Raw genomic sequence first — 19,963 nt, forward strand, 5'->3', positions numbered from 1 at the left:
AAGAAGTTGCTTCAAAACATGTTCTGATTCACACCTGTTCTGGCCTACTTCAATCATGGCACAATTACTCGCAGTCTCCAACTCATGACCGGTATCTCTTATACCACTGGACTGGCAGCCTTGGAGCCTTCGAGAATGAAGATACACCAGCAGGGGTGCTGCATCCTAGCCTTGGTTCCACACACTTGTAGACACTACCTTCACCCACCACCTATCCTTGAGGCTTGGCCAAACCTTCCTGCCTGCCTGATCCACCACAGTCGCCTCTATTCTTATACTGGCACATTAACAACTACTTTTCTACAAATTATTTAACTGTTATTTATTTCCCCTAAATATTGCCTTGCTCAAAAGTTTTTGTTTAATTTAACATATATTTGCTGATTTTATTCTCAACTAGCTGCCCGACCCGGCTTCGCACGGCTATACTAATGGAAAAAAATTAAGCCACATCTCCCATTTACAGTAATGGTAAATAAAAAAAATTCAGTGAAAATTTATTACAATGCTGTATATTGTACCGGAGAGAAAATGAATAGCACCGATGGTTTCCCGACTCGTGCACGCAACGTACAACTGATATACCCGTACTTCGCTACGGCAGTCTACAGGCAGATCACTCTTGCGCCGCTCATTATACATGCCCCTCCTTGTGGGTACGCCACTGCCGCGCGAAGCCCATTGCCATGGAGACGCAGAAGGCATGAACAATGCAAAATCCTGTTCTCATGCAGACAAAGTACCCACTGTTGCCTGGTTTTAACCACCCATGGGATCTAATTTTCGGAAAATGTCATCCTGCATAACATAAGGAACATTACTGTGAAGTTTCAAGTCTGGAAAATATATATATACTTGAAAAAAAGGGCAATAAAAAAACAAATTAAACACACAGAGAGGAAAAAAAACCATAGTTTAGGTTTGCGATTTAAAGTGATAAAAAGTATTTAAATACTAATTGAACTCTTATGAGGGTACTGATTGCTTCGTTGTTAATATCACACGGGTGTTTTTTACTTGTATGGGAAAATTAAGAATGATAAGGCATCTAGTGCGTGGCAACAATGTTAATAGGCAATAGGAAATAAACTTCTATGCGCCTGCGGCATTGTCAACACACACTTTGTACGTTTACTGCATGTTGTACCTAACCCCCTCCAACACATTTGATTCTAAATTGGACTTTTAGTAAGGATCCCTAATGTTATTGACAATATAATATAGCCTATAGCCTTCCTCGATAAATGTACTATCCAACACTGAAAGAATTTTTCAAATCAGACTAGTGGTTCCTGAGATTAGCGCGTTCAAACAAACAAACTCTTCAGCTTTATAATATTAGTATAGATAGATACTGAATATTCATTAGGTTTTCAGACCACCATTCATACTTGGTTCCTTTTTTCTTTACCGGACATTCACAGCTAGCCCTTGAGGTTCTTTTTCTCAAGCTAATGCCCACCTGTGTCCCGGTGTTGATGTCCATATATCATGAGCAGTTTCTTGCCAGCTTGTCTTGCCTCTTCACATGGTTTATTATGAAAATAATCTCAAATCTGGACGATATTTAATTCCATGGTGTATTTCAGTACTGCCCATGCATCATCTAGTGACAATTTTTTAAATTTCAATGTTCATTTCTTTTGCTGTTAACTACACTTGTTGGCTGTTTGTTTAGTAATTCTTCATCATGGTCCTTGTTGCTCTGCAGTTTTTATTTACAAATGTTTCATGAGCGCTTAAGAACTGTAAGTACGAAACAATTTTTATGCATCAGATTTTCTATATAAGTCACAAAAGAATTATTTTTTCCTAAGCAATCTTTTTAATTTTATAATTATCTTCTAATTGTATATCTGCAACCTAATGTTGGATGAAGGTCACGCTTTGGCCAATTTTGGGGTTGTTTCTTCCTTGTGAGTGAATTTCACGTTTCAGTCAATTGTAAGTTTTGACCTCAATTAAAATCATATTCTCCAAAGAGGTATGTTATCCCGATGATCTATACCCTCGTGAGCCTGTTGGAAAAGATTTTGCTCCGGCTGGTGTACATGAGGTCTTCAGTTTAATTCGGCTGTGGATTGTTTGCCTTCAACTAAGCCACTCCAATATGTACAAATTGAGCATTTATTCGACCTCCTATCTCATCATCTTATAATTGAAAAAAAAAATTATACATTTTCCCACAATTGAATATTATTTTTCGTCATTGGAAAATGGGCAGTATGCATAATTAATTTTAACTAGTTGATTTACCTGTGCATTGCTACGGAAGCCTACAGGTAGAACATTCTCGCACTGCTCATTATGCAGGAATGGAGTGACATATCCATAATGCTGTTACAGTGACTATGAAACTATGTTAGCTATAAACAATTTTTTTTTTTTTTAAAGATATACTGTGAGTGACAGCTACACAACTTAAGTCCACCTCTACTCCACCTCATGGGTACACCACCATTCGTTCTCATAAATCCACCACTGCTGCACTACATCAATCAGTTTGCATATGTCCCTCCCCATTGGTATGTAACTACTGCGCTACCTTATCACTCCTTATTAGTACACCACTACCCCTCCTCATATGCATGCCACTGTTCTGCCTTGTGGGTCCACCACTGCCCCTCCTTCCCCTCCACTGCAGTGCTTCATGGTTCCGCCCCTTCTGCGCCCAATCTTTTTTCTCATACCTATCCTGTTACCATTCCCCAAGATATTGTACTTTTATCATGTAATTATATAAATAAAATTACAATATGTATAGATTTTGGAAAAGTAGTTTGTGAAGAAATAATTTAAAGGGTAGGATGTTTCAACAACACAGTTAATATTTTTAATTTCTTGTACATTATTTTCTTTTTGACCCTTGACACCTATATTTGGATTTGAGGGATATATTCAAGGTACTCTCTGACATTCAAATTATTTTAACATAACGCCAGAATTAATTTTGGGTTATGTTTAATGTTGTTGATATTTTGGAACCAAAATTTTTTGTCTTTGGTAATTAGTAACTTGGCCTCTTAAAGTTTTTTAAGAAAATAAATCATAATAATTTGAGTTAAAATTACATTTATATAGTTCATGAAAAGGTTTTTTTTTTTTTTTAATTTTAAAGTGGTAATGAGTTGTTTTGAGTACCAATATCTGTATACAATAATTTATATAATAATTGATTAGATCAGTTAAGTAATCAACAATTAAATTTAATTTTTGATATAAAACTCTGACCAGTCATGGTTCTTGATGGCATTAAATAGACCTAAATAATATCCTTTTTTATAATTTCAATAGGAAGTGTTAGTTGTACTTTTAATGTTTAAAATATAAATGTTGATATTAATAAGTAATGATGGATGAAGTACGTATTCTTTGACTAGAGGATCAGTGGCTTTTTGTACACAGCAGTAATGCAAACTAGTTAAGCATAGGTCTAAAAAATTTTTAGTTGGTTGTATAAAGTTTAATTGAGATAGGCTTAATGTAGAAATTAAATTAATTAGGGCCTGAGCTTTGGTTTTCATTGTTGGTAGAGAAATATTAAAGGTTTGGTTATTTAGTCAACACCTGGAATATTAAAATCACTTGTTATGAGAACATCATCAAGATAATTTGCAAATTTATCGGTCAAATACTCAAAGTAGGATTCATAAATATGATTTGTTTGCGAGGAAATATAAATATTTTCAATAGTTAAAAATTGAGATTTTGCAGTTTCTATTTTGACCCAGACTTTGATAATCAAAACTGTTTAGAGGTAGTACCAATTTAAATTTCATCTTGTTGACAGCAATTAGTACTCCTCCACCTCTGTTCATAAGTGTCAAATTGGGATTTCTGTCCATTCTAAAACTATGATTAAAGTAATGAGAGTTCATACTGTACTAATTAAGCCAAGTTTCCGTAAGGCAAACAATATCATATTCAAAATGTGACGGATTATCAAAAAATTCTATTGATTTAGTTCGTAAAACTCTGAACATTTTCATATAAAATGTCACACACACACATACACTAATAAGATAGCGATGGGTTCACAGCGCTCCTCCAGGCACTGAAATGGAATTGGAAGATAAGGAAGGATCATTTATTTCTGGAGACTTAGCAGATGACTGAGGCTTAGGGAAATTTGTGATATCGTTACAATTAGATAAATGACAACTGTTTGATCAAAACCAAATATTTGTTCATTGTGGAGTCTACAACAGAACTCGATGATTAAGCAGCCTGAGGGCCAAAACATTGTGTTATTAAGTCTGTCGTAGTCATTTTCATGAACTGCCATGCAGAAACAAGCGTAAATATAATATTTAGACTTCAGCCTTACTACTCAATGACAGGATATATTAAGTTCACCCTTAATATAAGATGTATCACTATCGGATACTGACGGGTTGAATCTGGAAACAAACATTGCTTTAGATTTGAACTGTCTAGGGTTGGGAACGGTTTTCAATATAGAAGTGTTCCTGATTCCAATTTGCATTTCTCTTTTCTTTTCAATAGGCTGGGCAATTTTTGAATTGTTTTTAGTTATGTGGCGATATCTTACTTCAGTGAAGCCTTCATCTAGCTGGAGTTTAGTTGGTCGTAGCTGACGCTGGAGTGACGACACCTGTTTGTTGTTCGTTGACCTACTTACCGGTGCTTGCTATGCAACACGACTGTAGGTAGCCTTGTCAGGAGCTGCTTGAGACTGATGTTTATCAAGTTTCAGTTGAGTTACCAAAGCTGCAGTAAGATGTGATAATTCACTTCTGGTGTCATTTAGTAAAGTTTTAAGGACACAGTTTTCACTTCTTAATTCCTCTATTTGACTGTCAGAAATTAAAGTTTATCGCCAATTTTTTCCAAAAAAATGTCAGAACAAGGAATGACAATTTAATTAGATCATCAATTTGAACACCAATTTCACAAGCACATGTACACAACTTAAGTGCTAAATTTAATACAGAGTCTTTTGCAGAGGCTGACATGGGTTTAGAACCTTTATCATTAGCAGGGTTTGTTCCAGAAGAAGAATTTGGTTTCATTGCTTTATTTGTTTGGCACTTAGGGCAAATATAAGTCTTTAAGCCGTTATTAATATTTAGATACCCTGTTCGCTTAGCACAGCTTTCATGACATTTGGCAGAAGAGCAGCCAGAGCAGGTCACAAAAGGGTAATATTTACCTTGTCTGTTGGTGTTGCAAACACTACATATGTATTAAGTTATCTTCAACTTCTGTGTCTCATCACACAGGCTTACGTTGAACATGTAACATCAAAAGGAAATGAGCGAAATTCATACGATCACGGGAGTATCTGCCTGCCCGAAACACGTCTGACTCAGACAGAGGACAGCCGGCGACCAAAGAGCATCCTCGGTGCTACAGGGACGACAGAGCCCTGAGAGGATTGAAAGTGCTGTGGAGAACGATACAGCGAATGTTGGAGCACGTCACAGTGGTCCTGCGCTGGATTATAAGTGCACCTAAACCAGTGTCAGCCACAGTTTTGGGATGCCCAGTGATGAAATAGAGCTCCTGGGCCTGCGAACGAGTGGTAGAGGGCCTACTCAGCTAGCCCAGTTGGTGGTTTCAAAATTTGGGTTGGTCGGGACTGGACTTTCCTGGAAGGATGCACCTCAGAGTTTTAAGGGGGAAAGCAAAGTTAGGCAGTGTTCAGCCTGGCCGGGAGAAGGTGGGTAGTCATAACGAGTCGCAGTTCGTGATGTAGCAGTTCGTTCAGCTTAGTCTGGCCTTGAGGGGGCCAGTCATAACAAGTTCACATGATTTGTTATGTAGTCATTAACTGCTCAGTTGGAGGATGAGTTACTTGTTGTCCATCCACAGTTCATGGGTCAGTTATAGGTGAGTTGAGGTCATAGCAATTAATCATGAAAGTTCTAAGTTGTGCTCCTCTCGAGAGATTAGTTCCAGTGAAGAGGAGATTTCAGCCTTGGTTTAGAGACTCTTAAATTTTTAAGATAATAAATTGTCTAATTGCCAAAAACTAAAATAAAAGTTTATGACACTACGTTTTCTATGAAGTTGTGTGTCCAGTCTGAATTGTGAACCAGATAAAGTTTATTTTGAAACTTCTAAGATTGATTTGTAACTTTAAGCATTATTTTTTTTATTAATAATAACTGTTTACTTTAAAATATAGTAGTATGCTACTTTTAATTAATTTTAAGAGTTTGAGTGCCACTCGAAGCGCCCTGTACAGGGTGGAAACTTTCAGATTACCCGAGGTACTAATTTTTGATTGGACGCTGCCACCGAGGATGAGTATGAAAATTTTTGAAAATTGAGATTCCATTCAACACATTATTTCCTTTATTTATTTTTTAAATGATCACAACACCATTACATCATACATAAAACTTAAGGTTGGATATCCCCCTCCCAGTTAGGAATAAGGCACAGAGATTAACCTACGAAAGTGTATAATTAGAGACGATATGACAGTAAAAAAAAACACAACATAACTTTTTTGAATGAAATTATATCGTTAAAAACTTTACGCATTTAGGTTAGGCCTATAGCCAATGGTCTGGTCGTTTGTGCAAATGGGGAGTTTGTTGTGTTTGTCGAGTTAGCAGAGGTGCGTCACCCTGCTGGCTCCAACTACACTGGTAGTGCTGTTACCTGTAATTGTATCTCACACTGCATATTCTTTAAATTTTGATTCTAAACTGAATTATAGACTATCGTGGTGGAGTGGCTGATTAATTATTTAGGGTCCTAAATACTTCCATAACACTAACTTCTGGAAGGACTGCTACAGGCTACACTCATTCTATAGTAATAAGGTTCCACAGCTCTTAAAATGCTTTAGTAAAAACATCATGAAAATTCAATGACCTACTTTCTTCCACTATTTTTTGTAATGCTAAATGGCATTCTTTAGCTAAAATTTCCTTACTTTCTAGTCACTACATTTTTAACATAACATTATTTTTGTACACTGGTAATGAGTTGTACTACCAAAATATTAAATCAAACATTTATTTTCTCTATCACGTGAGACATCACAAGAAGTTATGTATTTGCACTCTACATTAGACAACAATATTTTTTCATTCAAATTGTGAGTTTTTTCACCACTTACAGAGGTCTTTCAGTCAAGAGCATTTTGTTTTACATGGCCACTTTTTACTAATATTGAGTACATAAATTATTCAAGAATTATAATAAAAATAATGGTCTGACTTTGAAGCCTACTTTCCTCTTTCATAAAGCATATTGCTACAGCTAACTCAAAAATGAATAAATTTTGGGAGCAGAAAAGAGAATAGAAAAATGTTTTATGAACCAAACAACATACCTAACATCCAACAGAACAGTTAATAAAAATAATTATATAAAAATATAAATGTACATTATTTATTTTTATCTTTCTATCCATGGATAACACTAGACATCTTTGAAACCTATTGCTGAGTTTCCCACGTAGAATAGGTTGGTGCACATACTTTCCAAGCCAAAGTCCCTGTATCACCGTGATACACCAGTATCTGTGCTGTATGTCAAAGTTGTATTCCTGAGTCGTGTGTTCAGAGAGCTGCTTGATCATCTAGTTCTTCAAGTTGAGTAACCTGTGTAGTGCCTTACAATCACTTCACACAAAAAATTCCTGCCACATGAGTAATGGTATGAGCTTGAAACTGCCTCCATAATACCAACAAACTTTTCAAGTATCACAGTAATTTATTTCAGGTCTGGGCAGAACCGAGCTGAAATATTCAAGCGTCTTCCACTTTACATCCTTAATGCATGAAAGCACAGTAAGACTCTCACATCACATTCATTTGTCTCCCGAACCAATTTGTCTTGGCAGTTTAGAAGACCCAGGATACCAGGAAGGAGGTGGGTGAAATGGAATTAGAGTTTTATTCAGAATTCCAAAGGCAGCTTTAGACACAGAGTTTCAGGAATGATTTCTCGCTAACCTCAGTTTAGTCAAGCAGTGGCTTGGCAAATGTAGCAAACCCACGTACAAACCTGCAGCAATAGGCAAATAGACTCGGCAAACTCTGCACCAATGCCTTGTCAGTAGCTGGAGGCAATCCCTTATTGCATTTGTCTTCTAGGGTCAACCCTCATTAAATGGGTGGTACCACATGTCCCAAAAACTTAACCTTCCATGAAACTTCTTGGTGACCAGCTTCAAAAGGACAGCGACCACCTTCTGGAACATGGCATCCAGAAGTGTTAGGTGGTCTTTCAAAAGTCTTTCCTGTCAATACTACGTCATCTGAGTAAACTTTGGAAGCACACAAGGAATGATCTTTTCCATAAGATTTAAAAATGTAACAGAACATTGCACGGCCTAAAATGGTTCAATAAACCACATTGCTAATTTTCTTTGGACAGAAAAAGCTGTTTTTTTCTCATTTCTCATCGATGCTTTGTGCTGCTTTGTACATTCAAGGTGAAAAACAATTATTTATTTTAAGGCTATAGAATGTCAACACTATTAACAGGAAGTATATAAAAGTTGTTCTTTGTAAGTCAGCATAATGGTGCAATCTCTCTTGTAGGGCTTTAGCTCCTTAGCAATACAGTTGTTTTTCTTTATGCATGTTCGGAAGTAGACATCAAAAGGGCTTCTATATGGGTTAGGTTTTAATGTGCACTGATGCAATGGCACGACACCGTTATTCTTGCACAGATTAGTTAATTCACAAGAAAAAGGCTTGTTTCTCTGCAAGTGTTCAGCCACGAGGTTCTTTGACGACCCCCAGTTTTTAAGAGTGTTTTCAGTATTTTCTTATTTAAAGCATCATATATTACAATGCATTAACTTGAATCCCTGGCAGAATTGAAAGATTACATTTTGGCACATTTTGACTAAATCACTCTGAAAGTTTGTGAATTATCTGCTGTTCATAGGCCTTACAGGCAGTTGCATTGATAAGAATGTCCAACATGTCCATCTGAAAAATTCATTATTACCAGAAGAATTTTCATAACGATTGGCATTGGGACTCTCACTAGTTATCTCTATAAAAAGAGTCATCCTGCTGCTGACGTTTAAAGTATTTTTTTCTCTACTTTCATCTGCAGCTGAAAACTGATGAGTTAACACACTTAGGATGTACAAAATATTTCCATGGCCATACCTCAATTGCAATGCTGAAGGACTTGCCTTATTAAAAGTCCTTTGAAAAGAAAAACAAAGGGAAGAGTAGAAAAAATACATTAAAAAACATCTGCCCTGAGTAATTCAACTGAAGCAAAATATGATTATTTTCGAAGCTTACTGACAATGAACTATGCTGCACTTCTGCTCCATTCTTTGGTATATGTCCTGATTTACTTTCAGGTAGCAACTAATTGTTAATGGAACAGAAAATTGTATAAGCCCTTGCTGCAAATTGAAAAGTTGATGCTAGGATAAGACATATTTCAACATCATTTAAAGAGTTAAGAGTTCTAATGGCGCGAGCTGTTATCCAGGAGATCACTGCATGGCTTGCAGAGATAGAGTAGCATGACAGATTATTTCATGGCACATTTAAGGTTTTCAGGGAACAGCACTGCTACCATCTTGTGGCCATGAAGAGCAACACAAACTGTAACAGCACTGCAGAATAATAGCAATTTTTATAATGCCTTGCAAAGCCAACCGAAACTAAGCCAAGACACTTCACGGAAAACATATTTATAATATGTTGTTTTATGGTAGGTCTTCTACTATCCTGTGCCATTGAAGCGTCAGATGTTGGCAGCGACAACCTGTGGTCTCAATTTACAGCACCATTTACTGAAAAACTGTGCTGCTACCAACAAAAAATATATGTGCACCAAATGTCAATGACACTTGAATGCACAAATCCTTGCATTCAAGAAATCTGCATATGACCATTTTCCTTTTATGTGAGTGAGTAAAGCATACAATTTTCGGCCAATATGAAGTGATTGACATCTTCCTAAGATAAGTCTTGAGTAGTAGCTTGTCTTGGTGGATGTTTTCCTAGCACACAAAAATCAAATATTTTGTCTACATAGAGCCTGTAAAAACACCTAAGATACAATGCAGCATCTCTCTACCAACCAGGTTCTCTCATCTTTGGCTATCACGCGAGTCCTATCACGACTACGGCACATCACGCCTGATCTTTCGAGCCAGGCTGGCGATACGCACATCCCACAAGATGCCCCGGCACCCGGTGAAAGTGTCAGGCACAAGGCAAAAACCCACAGCTTCAAGCCACCAGCTTGATGCCAATTACTGACCAGCCCTTAGAGTTCAGGACATGGGAGATTAACTTATTAAGAAGCTACACCAACATTCACCTGGAGTCTAATTAATTAATTAACTGTGACTTAACAGCTTGTCGACTATTGAATCATTACAGATGGTGAGAGGGCAAGTGGAGCAGTGTCAGAACAAATGGGTGGGGGAAAATCCATCGTTCACTGCAACAATGTTTGGCGCTGCCGGGAATCGAGCTTTAATTACCGTGTTGCTCACTCAGCCTGTGGTTACTATTCCAGATTATTGAGAAGTATTCTAATTTAGATCTGATTAATGCCAAATAAGGTGAAATAATAGAATCTGAATTTGTAGTATGAAGAGTGATGTATTTGATTAGGACTAGGGTTCTTCGGGAACTAGAGATTAAATAATGTATATGCTGATGAAAATATAACTTAGAATTAATGATGATGCCAAGATCTTTTTATAATGGACATTTAGTAAATTGAAATGTCTTATAATTTATGGTCATATACAATTGGTTGATATTTCTTGGTAAAAAATACTATATATATATATATATATATATATATATATATATATATATATATATATATATATATATATATATATATATATATATATATATATATATATTTTTTTTTTTTTTTTTTTTTCTTTGTTACGAATAACAAGATTAAGTTTGGAGTAATTATTAAGTTCATTAATGTCTAATAAATAATCATTTGGTTTGTTGATTTTTCTATAAATTTTGAGATAATCAGCAAAGAGTACTCCAGGAGAGTGATCAAGATCTGAGTGATGTCATCAATATATATTGAAGAGAAGAGGTGACAATGTACCTCCTTAAGGAACTCCAGGACTAGTTTTAAAAAAGCAGAGTTGTGATTGTTAATATATTTTTAAAAAAAACTTATATTTTTAAGATAACTAGAGAACCAACTGACCCAATTGTCACTTAAACCAAAATAGATAACTTTCCAAGTATTAAAGAATGAGTGACAGTATCAAAGGCTTTGGCTAAATCAAAATAGCATGTATCAGTCTGTCCTCTATTAGTGACTTCATTATAGACAGAATTAAGGAAAGTAATAAGATTAGTATAAGTAGTCATCCTTATTTAGTCATAGTCAATTCATTTCGCAAAGTTGATCACCTGTAAAACCTTTTTGCTTGTAAAATCTGGTTGCGCTCGAACCAGCTCAACTAAAGAAACAAGTAACCACAGATTAGGGACTTTACAATAGTTATTCTTGCAAGTGTTGTTTCGCAGATAAAAATCAAGAACATAAAGCAAAAATATCCCGACTCCTATTATTTTTATTCATCACCAACATCAACACCATAATAATTTAACATTTTCCTAACAATATTTTGATGCCAACCCTTGGTATTTCCTCGGCTCTACTGTGGTAGTGTATTTTACTCATAGTATATTTGTATTTATTATTTTATATAGAATCTTCATGGCAACAGATTTATTTTTTTGCATTTTATTATTTTTTTAGTGCAATGGCATCATTAGCTTTTGGTGTGGAGTGTACCATGAACTACCTCGGTGCAAAAGTGTTACATGCACGTTTTGGATGGAACTGTACCGCCCATGTAGACTGCTCCGTGTACATGCGGGCTGATATCAGCTGGTGCTTCGAGCCATATGCACCGCGAGGTGACTGAGAAGCAGAGCAGGGAAGTTGGCTTGACGGAGACTCCACCACGACCAGGGGGGTCATCGAGGTGGGCTTCAAACTTGTCGGAGGCCTGAGCATCACAACTATGGCTTTTTAAGTTGCAAATGTCTAACTGCAATGGCGGTTCAAGTAATTTCCCATACTCTGGTTTTAACCCTTCCTGATTTTTCCAAAAATTTATTGTGCAAGTCAATGCATCCAGCTCTTAGCTCTGGGAGCCATTTTATTGCAAAATGAGTCTAAGGGACTTCAACCCTTTTGTTTCGCCAGTCCAGCCTTGAGTCCTGCCTGTGTCCATGCTGTCGAAAAATTTCAAAGCTATATTGAGCATGATGATTTGAACTTTGGACTGACAACCAAGCCCTTACATGGTTATTTACACACCCCCAAACAATGAGGCAAAGTTGGTTACTGGATTATACGACTCACTCGCTTTTGTTTCTCACTCAAACATGTACAGGGAAAAAACAACACGGTAGCAGATGCTCTCTCCCGCATGTTCAAACCGAAAGCATTTTGTTTCCACTGCACGTTCTGACATCATCCACACTGATATTTAGGTGGTTACACAGGGAATACCTGAGTCTTTCGTCAATGTGAAAGACTGGCAAAATAACTATACATTAGCCCAGGATAAATTTCAACATGTTAAAAATGACCTATAATCAAACTTTGGTTTGAAAAAACAACATTCTTTTTCATTATGTGGATAAACGACACAAACATGTCTATGCCCCAGATGCCGTTCGTCTAATGTTACTTCGGTAAAATCACCATTTGCCTTAGGTCATTATGGACTTGAGAAAACTTGGCAGAAAATAGAACACTCTTTCTATATGCCACATATGCAATTCGAGATGAAACAATGTAAGGACTGTCAGAAGTCTAAACAAGCTCACAATACTTAAGTAAGTGAATACCCTGTGGAAATGCCCACATGCACGTGGGAGTGAACATTTGTGGATAGTTTTGGGCTCCTTCCCAGAAGTAAGAAAGGAATGAAATATTTACTTGTCTTAATGAATGGCTTCCCCAAATTTATTTTCCTTTTGCCACTACGTAACATACGAGCTTCGCAGGTGGTTAACGCTCTTGAAACTTATGTTTGGAAACTTTTCAGTACTCCCGAATCTTTGGTTTCAGATAATGCCACATATTTTACAGGAAAATTATTCAAGGACATGTGTTTAAATGGAGTATTCAACACATGCTCACAAGTCTTCATTGTCCTGCTCCTAATTTTGTGGAACGGGTTGACAAACAAATAAAAACAGCTCTTACCATTTTCCAACACAATGATCAATGTGACTGGGACAAATATTCTGACTTCTTAAACATAAGCCTTAATTCTGTCTTTCACAGTGTCATCAAATACACTGCTGCTTATTTATTTTTGGGTAAAGGCTTCACTCATCCCCTTTTGAATATCCAGGGTATCTCAGAAGAATTGTTGAACAGCTGTAGTCCATGTCAGCAGGAACACGTTTGGCAGTAAGCTTACAATAATCTACAAAATTCCACAGAAAACTTTCTGCCCAGTATAAAAGTGATAGGATTAAAAAATTTTTTCATGGTGATGACGACCTTCTTTGCAAAAGTTTTCCCCAAATTTCAAAGGTCAATGCCCAAGCCACTTTTGTATCACGAATATGAAGGACATTTCAAAATTATTTGATTTCTGGGTCTGGTCAAAGTTCTATTGGACAACGTGCAAAATAATGAGCAGGTCAAAAAAGACACTTAAGTCTTCAGTTTATAATCAGTATTTATTTAGTAATTACTCTAGTGATTTTTACAACTTTAGGCATATTTTTTATTTATTTTTACTAAGGTTGACAAAGAGTGAACACAGTTTTTAACATTGTTGTTGCTCTGTTTTTGTGCTATATTTGTCCGCTTACTTTGTGATGGGTTTTTTTCTTTCTTGCTGTTACTAATTATTACTCTTCTTGTTTCTTCTTGTCTGATTGTTTCATGTGGCTATTTTCAAATTTTGATAGTTTGCCTAGGATTGTTTACATCTAAGTGCAGGAAGGCCTAGACATTTTTAATATCCCTCCTATTTTATTTTTAGGGAGGGGGATGTGGTAGTTTTTTTTATAGTATATTTGAATTTATTATTTTATAATAATCTTGATGCCAACATATTTATTATCTTTACTATTTTATATATCTTTTTTTTAGAGCAATGGTGTAGCATTCACTTCTGGTGCGGAGTGTACCCATGAACAACCTCTGTGCGAGTGTTACATGCACTTTTGGTAAGAACTGTACTGCCCATGTGGACTGCTCTGACGTCAGCTGGTGCTTCGAGCCATGTGCGCTACGAGGCGACCGAGAATTGTGATCGGGCAGCAGAGCAGGGAAGTTAGCTTGTCATAGACACTCCACAGCCAGAGGGGTCGTCAAGGAGGTGGGCTCCAAACTTGTCAAAGACGCCTGAAAATCAGAACTATGACCTTTTAGTTGCAAACGTCTAACTGCAACGGCAGTTCAGGTCAATGAACATTACGTGTGAAGGGATGCATGTTTCATCTAACACCATGCTAATTCACCTGATTTTAAGTGCATTCCATTATCAGCCACGCAATGAGGAGAGTTTTGAAGTGGCAACACCATCGAGGTGTGACCTTGGCTGTCAACCGGCAGTTCTACGAGCTGTGTCGGAATACGGGTTGAAACCACTGCGAAGTTTTGAGCAGCGCAACACTAATCTCCGTGGTTGTGGTTGGTATTGCATTAATATAAGTAAGTTCATCATCATTAAAATCAACCTCAAGTGACTTACATACACCATTAACATTAAATCTATTCTTTTTTCGAGACTAAATCTGGTTGAGCAAGCACACACTAAATAGCATTGGCCTATGAGAAAATACATTATTTAAACACCATAATTTCATATTAATGCTATAGTCCCTATGCTCTGCAAGTTTGTAAATGTTAATGTGCTCATATAGGTGCAATTAGTGTACCTAGTTTATTACTGTTAAATGATAGCACTTTCTTTACCCCACTCCTAACTATTCTCATCATGAGTAAAAAATCAGAACATAATGAGTTTAAGAAACATGTACTTTTAATTAAGTTTAACGTGTTTGATAAATACTTTCGCCAGGCCACAAGTGTTTACTCAGTTGCTCATGCTAAAGCACCGAGCTGTAATTCACGATGAGACACAAGACTTGTCACCACTAAGGCCATTGTGATGCACCACCATGACAATGGGTTGATGAACAGAAAGAGCTGTAAGGTCGATGGTCGATACGGCCATGAACCCCTTCCTCCAGCGACCGCATTGGGCAAGAGAACAGGGTGAATGGGACTTTGTACCAGGACAACTGTGTGTAGTTGACTGCCAAGCTCATTGCCCTTGTGCTAAGTTTGTTAGTGCTGTGGAGTTAGCGGCGTCCTGGGGGCTGACACCCAGGATATCCTCGCCGGGCAATGACACTGCTGTCTTGGCCACTGCCATTGGTGACATTATGACCCTGAGAGCCATTACCATCTCGTGTTCACTGCGGATGAGCGCGCGGTTCCTCACTCGAACCAGCTAGCCAATAAGATCTTTCCAATTATTCAAGAATTAAAGTATGTACAACACTAATACAGAAATGCAATGAATTAAAGTGGAAAAAAATTCAAAAAACATACATTAAACCTTATGTGACTTGTTCAACAAACTTAAAATATAAAGATGATTCTTGAATGAACAAAATACTAATGCATGATACTGTATGAAAAATTATCGTCAAAATAAATCCTTTTAATACCTGCACTGATAACTTCATACATCAGCAAATAGAGTGTTGTAATTTTATCATGAGGCAGAGGTATACACCATTACAAATAATCTGGCCATGTTCCAATTGGCACTTTTTGTATGCAAAATGATCATGTGATCTGATTTCTGTGACAAAATGAATGGCGTTTAGCATTTTGTGTTTCATGAAGACTGAAACTTGCAAAATTCTAAACGTAAAATGCCACATCATCATCATCATCATAAAATGTTTCCTTGTATAAACGCAAATTACAAAAAAAAATTTATTATAGGCCCACTTATTATGTATATACATAATTATTATATAAATACATATATTAAGACATGTATATATATGATAAGGCAAGTTTATCACTAGTAATTACAGAACCAAACTGATTCACATGGCAAACAACTAGCTACTCCAATTAGACCTACATGTCACTGCCACAAATAATGTGGATGTCTGATTTTCTTGTGTAATACTGTTCTCTTTTAAAATGCATTTTTCTCAGGTTCTATTCACATGTTAACAAAAAAATTTGCACCCTCTAGAGTCTCCCTTACCTGGGTTCCCTTCATTCTCCCATTACTTACTAATGTTCTTTTCTTCTCATCCTTATATACAAAAATAACTATGCATTTAATTATGTATGCATGTTAAAGGTTATATTTTTTTCATTTAATATACTAAACTTTTTTCAAATTAATAGACAAAAATATATCAAATTTGATTACATTACTGTTGTGACATAAAAACATTTTACAGCACAATAGATAGTTTTATTTTTTTACTTATAGTAGAATTTATTTATTTGTCATAAATTGTTACAATTTTTAAAATGTTTACAATAGTCAAAACACTGCACATAGATTAAAGTGACTAGATGAACTCACACACAAGCTTGCTTTTGTGAATGCTAAATTTTCCTGTTTTTTTTTTAATTTAGTGAATTAGTCAAAGTGTAAAAAAAGAGGAAATAATTAAATTTATTAATTATTTATAGTTAATTACATATTGTTACAAGGCTGCTATAGACGAGGGCCGGCCAGCCAGACAGGCACACCAGCCTGGTGGATTCCTAGGAAAAACACCTCCTCATCCTGGTAGCACACGTCCCTCCTCTTACCAACTACATGGACCCTACATTAGCGGGCCACTTTATGACAACTAGGTACACCCCCTTCATTAGCATGGCCACCTGACTTTCTAGAGGATTCTGCAGGTCCCCAGAACACAGTAGCATGAAGTAGCTTAACTAGAACGTCGGGGGACTTTGATGATGTGACACTTCAGAGGGCTATCAGACCATTCCATAGGTGGACCCAACAAGTACAAAAGGTGGAGCTGACCTGTGGCTTGAAGAGAGGAGAAAGACTGGAAGCGATGCTTGCGAATCCTCTGAGCAACGCAACAGTGAAATGAAGTGAAGGTACGAGGATTAGTGAGCCCCTTAGCAAGCGATAGCGGTTGACCAACCACTGGCTTTGTGTGCAAAGATCGGAGCACCTGGGATGGTTTTGCGGTGCAGTGAAGCAGTGGTTGGGCGGGCCCCAGGTGCGTGGTAAGAGATGAACAGAAGAAAGAGCTACTGTCAATCAGGCCTGTATTTAACAGTTTTAGAGAAACTTCCCGAGATAAATGTGGTATCTATAGAGAGGATAACTTCAAATAAATTGTCAGGCAGCACTCAACTCCAGGCATTTTGTGAAGCTTCTGAATGAGCCTCTGGAGCATGTTTATATTTGAAATGCACCAATGAAGAAAAGATGATAAGCAACCAGATTTGTGTGAAATACAGATAAGCGCAGCTGAAAATAATTCTGTTGTCAAAACTATAGTTGTGTGTAACATTCATTGTGAATAAAATGGCAGTAAAGAGTCAAGTGACTTTTGTTTATAAATAAATAAATTCACTGTTATACAGACTCAACAATCATCCTGCACCATCACCTTATTGAAAATGTTTTGTCGTAAATAGGGTTTCAAAGGTTTTGGAGATTTATAATGATGACCAGCACCATGTCACATAAGGGACAACCCATCAGATATTCTATCTTGAGGAGTGACAACAGACACACTACATCAGATACATGGTAGAAGGGACCAAGTTGGCTTTGTAGACAGGAGAATATGTGGTGCATTAGTTAGGGTGGCCACTCTTTTGGCATACATAATTCCAGGGTTTTTCTAGTATTTTTAAGGCAATTTCATGAAATTTTACTAATTTAATAAAATTATAGATAACCATGTTGGTTATATAAGCACTAATAAAACAAAATTAACCATTTAAAATAAAAAAAACCAACCATTTATATAAAATAAAAATTATTCCCGTAAGACTAATCATGTTAATTCTGTGATAAATAGTGTTTCTTCTGAACATAATTGAGTATTTCTTGTATGTTGTTTTAGCTATGAGAGTAGCAATAAAAAGCAACATTTTACAAAAAGAGAGCATTGTGCAGGGGAAATTAATATTGTCCTTATTATAAGGTAAGCTTGTACTGTTGTGATTGAGTGGATTCACACCATCAGCTCGGAGTTTGTTGCTCAAGAGACTGGTCAGTTGCCACGCCCCGCATTATTAGATATTCAGAGGTTTGTTTGCCACTGTCAAAGGAAGCACAGACTCGCAGCTCTGCAACACACTCGAGTGGAGGGGGTTCGTAACCATAGGCCATTGCAGGACAGTGGACAGAGAGCATGTTACAAACCAAGAACAAGAGCAATGTGTGTTTTAGCAAGACTGAGGATAGAGTAATCATATTGGCGTAGAGAGATGGTTGTAAAGACTTATTTAATACAGACTTTAGTAGTACTTTGGTAGAGATTTATGTGTAGGAGGGGTTGCATACTTAATAGTCACGATTTACTGCACTCAGGTCGCCAATGCTGGAGGTCTCAGATTCAAAGCTTGAAAAAGTAGGATCATACAGCGACACAATCCATAAAGTGCAGATCGGTGTTAAAGGAATAATAGAGCAATTAACGAACCAAACAAGCATGGAGTAGTATTTGAGTATACATTACGATTTCCCGGACTAAAGTAATACCTAATTGATAAGTGCAAAGATATGGACTCACGCCCAATATGATCTCGACTTTCCCTTTTATCTATCCCCAATCCTCCTCCATCCCCTTCGTTTCAGAGTAAAATTTGGTTGTTTAAGAAACAACATACTGAATATTAAAATGGTGACTCTTAGGGAGATCACACACGTCGCCAAAAGATAACTTTTACGATTGGTATAAATAATATGGCATACCATTAATATAACAAACAGTTAAAATTCTCACTAGTATTTTGTTAGTTGAGAACTACTAAACATGTTGCTAGCTTTAAATTCTTCGTAAAAAACTTATAAATCAGAGTAATCTGCACATTACGAATTTTTAGGTAGTAAAAGTACTTCATTACTTGACAATTTTTTTTTACTATTCACTATATGAAAATCACTCTAATACTGGCTGTAGAACAAAAAAATCTAAAACCTAATTGTTTTGGTGAAATATGAATAAACAGATACATGTTCTTTTATTAGGATAGTCCTTAAATAACTTTATTATTAAGACTAAATGAAAAAAAAATAAAAAATCTACGGTCTTTCACGTGAAAATAAAGGTAATAGTTTTCAGTAATGGCTTCTGTTTATTATTACCGTCAGTAAAAATCTTCAGCTTTAAAAGAAAAATAAGAAACATGAAGAGAAAGAAGGGAAAAAAATGATTGACAACTTCCTCAACCTCTGAATAATCCCCGGCTGTTTATTACTATCATCTGTAAAAATCTTCAAATGTAAAATAAAAAAAACATGGAGAGAAGAAATGAAAGAAATTGAGCAACGACTTCTTCCTCCTCTGACTGATTCCCGGATGTTTATAATTACTGTCTGTGTCAAATTATTCTGCTTTATAAGTGAAACAGAAACATGGAGAGAAGAAAGGAAGAAATTGAGTGACAACTTTCTCTCCTTCCCAACAATCACCAGCTGTTTATTATCATAGTCAGTAAAAATCTTGAGATGGAAAAATAAAAAAAATTGAGAAAAAAAGAAATAAACTGAGTGACCACTTCCTACCCCTCCAAATAATTCCCCCCACCCCCCTGGGAACTCATAGTGTTATCTTATCAGATGTCACATTCTCCATATCTGCTGTAGAGGTTCACTAGTAAATGGTATAAGTTAACACAGTTTACTGGCACAACAAGCAGTTTTTCAACCAAGCTCTTTTCAACTTTCTAGACAAACAGATAATTTCCAAAGGCTTATAAAAATTCACGTCTAATTCAGGGT

The 19,963-nt window shown here is 36.4% G+C and overlaps 1 protein-coding gene across 2 annotated transcripts in view; it reads right to left on the minus strand.

Moving 5' to 3' along the window:
• The window catches only part of LOC134529605 (serine/threonine-protein kinase 3-like), a 91,267-nt gene that overhangs the window by 40,549 nt on the left and 30,755 nt on the right, over positions 1 to 19,963 (minus strand). The window lies entirely within an intron of this gene.

Source organism: Bacillus rossius, chromosome 2 (assembly GCF_032445375.1).
Source record: "Bacillus rossius redtenbacheri isolate Brsri chromosome 2, Brsri_v3, whole genome shotgun sequence".
Taxonomy (NCBI): domain Eukaryota; kingdom Metazoa; phylum Arthropoda; class Insecta; order Phasmatodea; family Bacillidae; genus Bacillus; species Bacillus rossius.